The 8,753-nt window shown below is 44.8% G+C and overlaps 1 pseudogene; it reads left to right on the top strand.

Annotated features, from left to right (window-relative positions):
- The first annotated feature begins 3,254 nt into the window (after window positions 1-3,254).
- Window positions 3,255-5,633, top strand: LOC110320878 (annotated as a pseudogene).
- Window positions 5,634-8,753: the final 3,120 nt, after the last annotated feature.

Genomic DNA, 8,753 nt, shown 5'->3' with positions numbered 1-8,753 from the left:
ACACACACACACACACACACATACACACACACACACACAGAGAGAGAGAGAGAGAGAGAGAGAGAGAGAGAGAGAGAGAGAGAGAGTGTTTTGACCTGAGAACCAAAAGGCCAAGTTTAAGCTCAGCAGATTCTTTTCTTATTTTCATTTATTCAGTCATTAGGGAGGTTTTTTTTCTTTTCTTTTCTTTTCTTTTTTTTATTTCCCTTCAGGTTATCGGCATTACAGGGCTCCCGAACGTGTTTAAACAGCGCATTCTTTAGCGTTGTGTCTTAGTCTGCAAGGTGACTGTGCTCGCTGTTTTGGATAAGAGGGAGTGGGAAGTGAGCCTGTGAGTCAAAACACTTGCTTTAGGGCTTTAGGGCTTCAGTGGTGAGAAACTGTGTTGTGTCCTGCGCGCCCCCGGGTCCTCTGCTCACCTTTGGGAGCTGCCTGCTTGTAATTCCATGTTAGAACAAAGCACTATCCAGTTGAAATGATTTTTCTCTCGCTGACTCTAAACAGAATTAGCTTCTTTGTGTTTTGGCAAAGTGATGCTTCTAGGGGCCTGTCTTTTATTTCAACCCCAAAACGGTTTATTTTATATCTCAAACTCCGATCCCAGTGATTACATTTGATTTATTTTGTGTGTCAGTCTAACCACTAAGCATATGTCACCACATCACTTAATTTATAACAGAACATGAATTTGCTGTGCTGGCTCCTCTAGTTAAAAGAGATCCAGTAATTTACAGCTGCCCACAAAAAAAAAAAAATCACAGTGAAGAAACTAAATAACAATGAACAATAGCCAAGAGAGAGAGGAAGAGAAAGAGGAGGAGGGGGGGGAAGGAGGGGAGCAGAGAAAGCAGAGAGAGAGACTCCAAGGTGAATATGATTTTTTAAAGATGTATTTATTTATTATTTGTGTGTGCCCTTGCCTGAGTTAGTATTTACTACCTGCACGTGGCCAGAGGAAGCCAGAAGAGAATGTCAGATGCCTTGGAACTGAAGTTACAATGGCTGACCTAGAGTGTGGGTGCTGGGAATGGAACCCAGGTCCTCTGCTAGAGCAGTAAGCGCTCTTAACCACTGCGCTGTCTCTCCAGCCCCAGACAGCTGTCTTCGTTTGGGCCTTTTCTGGTTGGTTGTTTTAAAGAGTTTCTTTTAAAACGTGTCTATTTTTTTCCTATTTTTTTTTTCTTGGCCCATCTCCTTCAGACAGTACTTACAACACACCCTCCCCCCGCACCACAGACATTCACTCATTATTCTTTTTTGAACATCCAGATGATCCAGAGAAAGGGATAAGGTTTTCTTTTCCATTCAGCCCCCAGGTTTGGGTGGGATAAGAAAAAAAGATTTCAAAGTTAATAAACATTCCCTTTAAAATCTTTTTATATCTTTCATATCTTTTGGGGGAAGGGATAGGGAAAAGTTTACAGAGAATCTAATGAAAATATGACTTGTCTTTCTGGAAAATTCATAGCTATATATTAGGTCCCCAAAGCTACAGACACATCTGTGGATTCCATTTTAAGAGTCTTTGTTGTTGCCTGGTGGCGGCGGCGGCGGCGGCGGTGGTGGCAGGACCTTATGCCTTTAATCCAGGAGGCAGAGGCAGGTGGATCTTTGCATCTACAGAATGAATTCCAACACAGCCAGGGCTATGTGGTGAAACCCTGTCTTGAAAAACCAAAAACCAAAAGAGAGAGAGAATCTTTGCTTCAATGTCAAGGAGAGAGGCTTAAAAAGTGCTCAACACCCTTGGTCTTGTAAACTTTATATGACCCAGCACAGGGGAAGGCCAGGGCCAAGTAGTGGGAATGGGTGGGTAGGGGAGTAGGGGCGGGGGTAGGGTATAGGGAACTTCGGGATAGCATTTGAAATATAAATAAAGAAAATAATAATAAATAATTTTTTTTTTAAAAGTGCTCAATAGCCAGGCGGTGGTGGTGCACATCTTTAATCCCAGCACTTGGGAGGCAGAGGCAGGCGGATTTCTGAGTTCGAGGCCAGCCTGGTCTACAGAGTGAGTTCCAGGACAGTCAGGGCTACACAGAGAAACCCTGTCTCGAAAAACCGGGAAAAAAAAAAAGTGCTCAACACACATTGCGACTCAAAAACACTTAAAGTGGAGTTTGTATATGCAGTAAATGAATTTATATTTATAATACAGTGAATTTTTAAAAAGTTAACATGTTTGGTTAAATAAACACTGATTGTACCCATCTCCAGGGGGAAAGCAAGGAAATCCTTCCATTGTAAACTGGCTTACTTCCTTTTCACACCAGGAAGGTGTTGTGTATAATAACATCTGCATAGTCCAGATCTTAGGCACCCCTAGACTTATTCGGCAGCCCTCAGATTCTTTAATTTTGTCAACATTTATCCACAAAATGTTCAGCAACATAGTAATTAATGAGAATTATTCCCACTGATACCAAGTCAAGGTTTTCTCACAAAGTCATCAATGCTGTGAAGAATTCAGTGCCTTCTGTGGCTCCAACAGGATTGCTCTCGCCTTGTTGGTAGGTGGAATGTACTGGCTGCTCACTAAAGACACGTGGCTGTTTGTCCCACTGTTTTTCTGGGGAGAAAGGTAAAACCTGGTTCTTCAAGAATTCCTCTAGGCATCCTCACTAAAGGCAGTCTTAAATTAAAGGACGAGTTGTTCACAGCTATTAGACAGGAGGCATGGAGTAGTCAGAGAATTCAGAAGGTGCTGGCTAAGAGGCACCACGTTGGGACACTGTTAAGCCCCACGACTCTACATACAGTATGTTAAGAGGCCAAGTTTCTCTCTAACCAGATCTTGAATGGAGAGCCTTTTCTCCATTTGAAGAAAGGCTACGCTGTTACCCAACACATTCAGCAAAACATGGATATATGAGTTTCATTTCAAGTTAATGTTTTCGCTTTCTTTCTCTTGGCACATTCTTAGCTCCCTCTTAAGCCCCATACCACACACGTCACCAAATGGCCAGTTCCTGTTTCCCCTGCTTGATCTGATGAAAAAGGCATTTCTGGCAATCTGTCTAGCTTTCTTCAAAATTTAATTAGTTTGTTTTATTTTGATTAACTTTGTAAAATTAAAATATAACTCTATCATTTCCCTTCATTGCTTTTCCTTCCTTTAACTCCACCCACCCTGTCCCCAGCCCCACTCCCGGCTCCCTCCTTAGTTGTTATTGTTACACACACAGACATACACATGACTACATATACATGTGCACACATATTTATATAAACCTGTCCATTCTGTTCAGCGTCACATGTACATGATCTCAGGGCTTCCCGCTTGGTATGGGATGACCAATTAGGGAACTCCTCCATGGGGGAACTCTACTCATCCCGCTGTCAGCATCCCTCAGATGCCTGTAAGCCCTTGGCTAGGGGTGGAGCCCCATGAGTTTTCCCCTTCACACATTAGCCTGACTACTGATGTCCTTTTTCAGGGCTTCTTTAGGCAGCCATTTTGTTGGGGTAGCATGTGTAAGACTTCAAGTCATTTCTAGATATAGTCTCACAGCAGAATTCCTGGTCCTCTGGCTCTTACAGCCTTCCCACAGCCTCTTCCTGATGTTCCCTGGGCTGTAAGGTGCTGGAGTTGTATTGTAGAGGTAGCCTTTGGGGCTGGGAACCCCACGAAGTTTTTCTCTGCATTTTGACCAGTTGTGGATTTCTACAGTGGTCTCTGTCTGTTGTTTCTCCGGGGTCCTCCCTCCTGCTCCCACCAGCAACAGTTGGATGATGTCAGGGAAAGCCAACAAGAAGCTGGTGAGGGGAGGGATAGGGAACTGGGAGATCTACACAGACTATAAGGTCCTTGGTTCCTATCTTCAACTCGAGACTCCTCTTTCCTGGACATGAGTTCGTGAGCGGGTGTTGGCTCCTCTGTGCTATCACTGCAATCCCTGCTCCATCAACTAACTTAGCCAGTCTAGTGTCCTTGACACATTTGCGAGCACTCGCAGTCATATCTTGGACTGGCTTATGCGAATTCCCATTTTCTTCCTTTGGCTTCCATGGGCATTTCCTCCCCTACTCCTCCCCACATTAAGGGGATTATAAATCACATTACATAGTGATTAGTTCATGGGACTCAGGCAGAGTTAATCAAACAGAAAGAGGGAAAGGGAGAGAGAGAGAGAGAGAGAGAGAGAGAGAGAGAGAGAGAGAGAGAGTGAGAGCAAGCTATTTTCTTTGGAGTTACTGAGATAGGGTGATGTAAACCTGAAGGTTCTTGCAACATTTAGAATGAAGACAGATAGAAGGAGTTACAGAGACAAAATTCAGAGCAGAGACTGAAGGAAGGACCATCCAGAGACTGCCCCACCTGGGGATCCATCCCATAAACAACCACCAAACCCAGACACTATTGCAGATGTCAACAAGAGCTTGCTGACAGGAACCTGGTATAGCTGTCTCCTGTGAGGTTATGCCAGTGCCTGACAAATACAGAAGTGGATGCTCACAGCCATCCATTGGACAAAGCACAGGGTCCCCAATGAAGGAACTAGAGAAAGTACCCAAGGAGCTGAAGGGGTTTGCAGCCCCATAGGGGGAACAACAATATGAACTAACCAGTACCCCCAGAGCTCCCTTGGACTAAACCACCAATCAAAGAAAACACATGGTGGGACTCATGGCTCTAGCTGCATATGTAGCAGAGGATGGCCTAGTCTGTCATCAATGGGAGGAGAGGCCCTTGGTCCTGTGAAGGTTCTATGCTCCAGTATAGGGGAAAGCCAGGACTAGGAAGCAGGAGTGGGTGAGTTGGGGTACAGGGGGAGGTGGGAGGGGGTAGGGGATTTTCAGAGGAGAAAGCAGGAAAGGGGATAACATTTGAAATGTAAATAAAGAAAATATCTAATAAAAACAAATTTAAGTGTTAAAAAAAAAAGAAAAAGAAAGAAAGAAAGAAAGAAAGAAAAGAAAAGAAAAGAAAAGAAAAGAAAAGAAAAGAAAAGAAAAGAAAAAAGAATGAAGACAGAATGAAGAGCAGTGTCCCTGAAGGAGCAGAGGGAGAGGAGATGAGATCTGAGCTGAATCTACCAGGCTTTGCATGGACTTGACTCTTAGGTTTTGTTGATAAAAATTAATTTTTTTTTAAAGTTAGGCTTCCAAACTATGAACCTTGAGAATTTCGACATAGAAAGTGGCTTTGTAGACACCATCTTCTGCTATCACCATTTGCTATAGGCACAGTCAACTCCATTTCGGCCCCTTCGAGCTGTTTGCAGACAAAGTTCTAAAGACAGCAGAAACCTTTTGTGCTCTGAGTATGGGAGAGAAAGGATTTAGATCTGAGGGTTCCTCCTTTCACAGAATTATTCCAGGATTCGCGTGCCAGGATGGTGACATCACACGCCACAGTGGCACTGGGCCCTCTACAGTGAGAAATTTGAGGATGAGAACTTCATCCTGAAGCTTACAGGTCCTGGCATCTCGTCCATGGCAAATGCTGGACCAAACACAAATGGTTCCCAGTGTTTTATCTGCACTGCCAAGTCAGAGTGGCTGGATGGCAAGCATGTGCTCTTCGGAAAGGTCAAAGAAATCATGAGATCGTGGAAGCCGTGGGATGTTATTGGTCCAGGAATGTCAAGACAAGCAAGGAGATGACCATTGCCAACTGCGGACAGCTCTAATTCTTGCGGGCATCTTACCCACTAGACCATTCCTTCTGCACTCAGGAGAGCATCTCTGCCCCATCTGCTCACAATACCCTGTGATCTCTGCTCTCACTGAAGGTCTTTAAGCTCCTTATTTTCCTCATTCCCTTCCAAGCCTAGCTGGATTGCAGAGTTAAGTTTATGATTATGGATACAAACTAAATAAAAAGAAGAATTTTGACATAGAAACCGTATGGATATTTATAATGAAGCCACAGCATTGCTTTAGGGCCTGGCGTGTGACCAGTCCACAGGCGCTGGAGAGGCTCGAGTGACGGATGACTCGTTCAAACTGAATCTGAATACGCTCTGGCAGAGGGCAGCAACTGTGAGAGCAGGAAAGGTCTGACCGTGTTAGTGGTCACAAGGACCACATGGTTTGGGGTGAGACATAGCTTGATAGATGAATGGGGACAGAACATAGCGCACTTAGAAAACAAGCTGAGAGACATAACTTCCAAAGGCAGGAACCCTTGGGGCTGTGTCTTCTGTGTCTTTCCTGGCTACCCAGTGACTGCCTAGCTTCAGACAAGCCACACATCTAGATTCTTGATTGGGGAATGAGACCTAGCAATAGTGCCAACCTCATTATATTATGCATGTTGAACACAAAACTGTGAATACAGAGTTTCGGGGTAGCATGGATATAATATATGCTGGCTATAACTATTATCAATGCTTTTGAAGGCGGCTCTGTTGTGGATTTAATTTATAAAATCATAGAATTATTGAAAGTAATAACCATCAGGCTTTGTGCAAGCAGGAAGGCTTACCTCTCGCTTTATGAGTAACATTCAAAACATCATTAGTGCCAAGCAGCGTGGCTCATGCCTGTAACTGAATCTCAGGGGTGGAAGCAGTGTCATTCTCAGAGGCTTGAGGCTAGAGAGTGAGTTCCAGACCAAAAATAAAAAACAAAACCAACAACGAAACTCTGGGGAGATAGCTCATTTGGTAGAGTGCACGCTAGGCAGGAAGGGGACCCTGGCTTGGATCCCCAAATGGTGACCCCTATAACCTTGGTACTTGGTGCAGTGAGTACGAGGGGCTAAAGATCGTCTTTGGCTGTATAGCAAGTCGGGGCCCGCCTCGGACAATGAGAGCTTGTATCCGAAAGGAAATCCTAGGTAATTTGAGTCCCTGTGTGCCTTGGTCTGGATTCAAATGTAGGAAGCTGAGCTGGAGGTGTCCCCTAGCCTGTGGCAGGTCTTGCCTTCAATCCCGGGGAACATGTGTACACGCTCAAAAATGCACAAAAGGTGTGTGTGGGAGGGGACGGGGGGTTTGCATTGAAGCCTCAGTGGACTTTTGCTGGTCATATAGTCCACTTTCCAATCAAAATCCTCAGGAAAACATCAACATTGTTATTCAAAGCATTTGGACTCGCAGTGGATTTTGGCATGTGACCATGAAGGTCACTGACCTCCAGGTCAGGCACTGGGCTCCGGCAGCAGCCTGGTTATATTTGTGCTTTATCCAGATGGACAAACAAGAGCCCAGGGAAGTCAAAGGATTTAGCCATAGACCTAGTTCACCAGTACCAACACTGGGGCTCAGGTCTCCCAACTCTGATTTCACAAGCTCCACATTGGTCACTCTCATGGAGAGTAAGGCGGCACTTAACAATTTTAACCAAAAAAAGATAATAATTATTATTTTATATTTTGTAGTACTTGGAATGGCAGCCAGGGCCCTGTGCATGTGCGGCAAGCACTCTGGCAATGAACTGTATCACTGGCCCTACATAAAATCTTCTTCAGGGCAGGGTCTTGCTAAAAGTTGGCCAGACTTGTCTCAGAATTCAATCCTCCTGCCTCAGTATCCTGAGTAGCTGGAGTGTACCACCAAATCAGCCTTTTTATTATTTTTCTTGATTTTTTTTTCAAGGCAGGGTTTCTCTATGTAGCCCTGGCTGTCCTGGAACTCACTCTGTAGACCAGGCTGGCCTCAAACTCAGAAATCCGCCTGCCTCTGCCCCCCGAGTGCTGGAATTAAAGGCGTTTGCCACCACACCTGACTATTTTTCTTGATTTTTACTCTGTGTGTGTGTGTGTGTGTGTGTGTGTGCAGGTGTATGTGTCTCTGTAAGAGTATGTGTGGATGCCCATAGAAGCCGGAAGAGGGTTGAATCCCATCAAGTTGGAATCACAGGCAGTAGTGAACTGCTGGCCATGGGAGATTGGCCCGAAGGTCCACTGGAGAGCAGCAGACAGACGCTAACTGCTGACTGCTCTTACAGAGGTCCTGGGTTCAGATCCCAGCAACCACATAATGGATCGTGGCCATCTGTGATGGGATCTGATGCCCTCTTCTGGTGTGTCTGAGGACGGCTATGGTGAGCTTATATACATGGAATAAATAAATAAATAAATCTTTTAAAAAAAATTTCCTATGGTAATGAATATTCTCCAGGAATGTGTTTTTTTGTTGTTGTTGTTGTTGTTGTTGTTTCTTTGTTTTTATTTGTTCCAGATAAGGTCTCTTTACATAACCCTGGCTATCCTGGAACTTACTTTGTAGACCAGGTTGGCTTTGAACTCACAGAGATCCACCTGCCTCTGCCTTCCAAGTACTGGGATTAAAAGTGCACACCCCCACTACTGATGATTTTGTTTCTGAGACAGAATCTCCACAGGATGCCCAGGCTTGTCCTCAGTTCTTAGGCTAAAGTAAAGTTACTGCCTAAGGAGTTGTGGAGACCATAGCTATGCACAGTAGTGTCCAGGTCAGAAAATGCCTTCTGTGGTACTGGGAGTTGAAGCTGGGATCTTGCATACTCAAAGCAGGCACTCTGCCACGGTACTATAGCTCAAACCCCATAAAACTACCTTCCTTCCTTCCTTCCTTCCTTCCTTCCTTCCTTCCTTCCTTCCTTCCTTCCTTCCTTCCTTCCTTTCCTTCCTCCCTCCCTCCCTCCCTCCCTCCCTTCCTTCCTGAGAAAGGAACTTACTATGTGGCTCAGGCTGGCCTTCAATTTACAGTCAGTCTTCAGACTCATGGCTGGGATTTCAGGTTACCACATCCTGTGTGTGTGTGTGTGTGTGTGTGTGTGTGTGTGTGAGAGAGAGAGAGAGAGAGAGAGAGAGAGAGAGAGAG

This window comes from Mus pahari, chromosome 4, assembly GCF_900095145.1.
Source record: "Mus pahari chromosome 4, PAHARI_EIJ_v1.1, whole genome shotgun sequence".
Lineage (NCBI taxonomy): Eukaryota > Metazoa > Chordata > Mammalia > Rodentia > Muridae > Mus > Mus pahari.
This window is presented reverse-complemented; position numbering and strand designations above follow the sequence as displayed.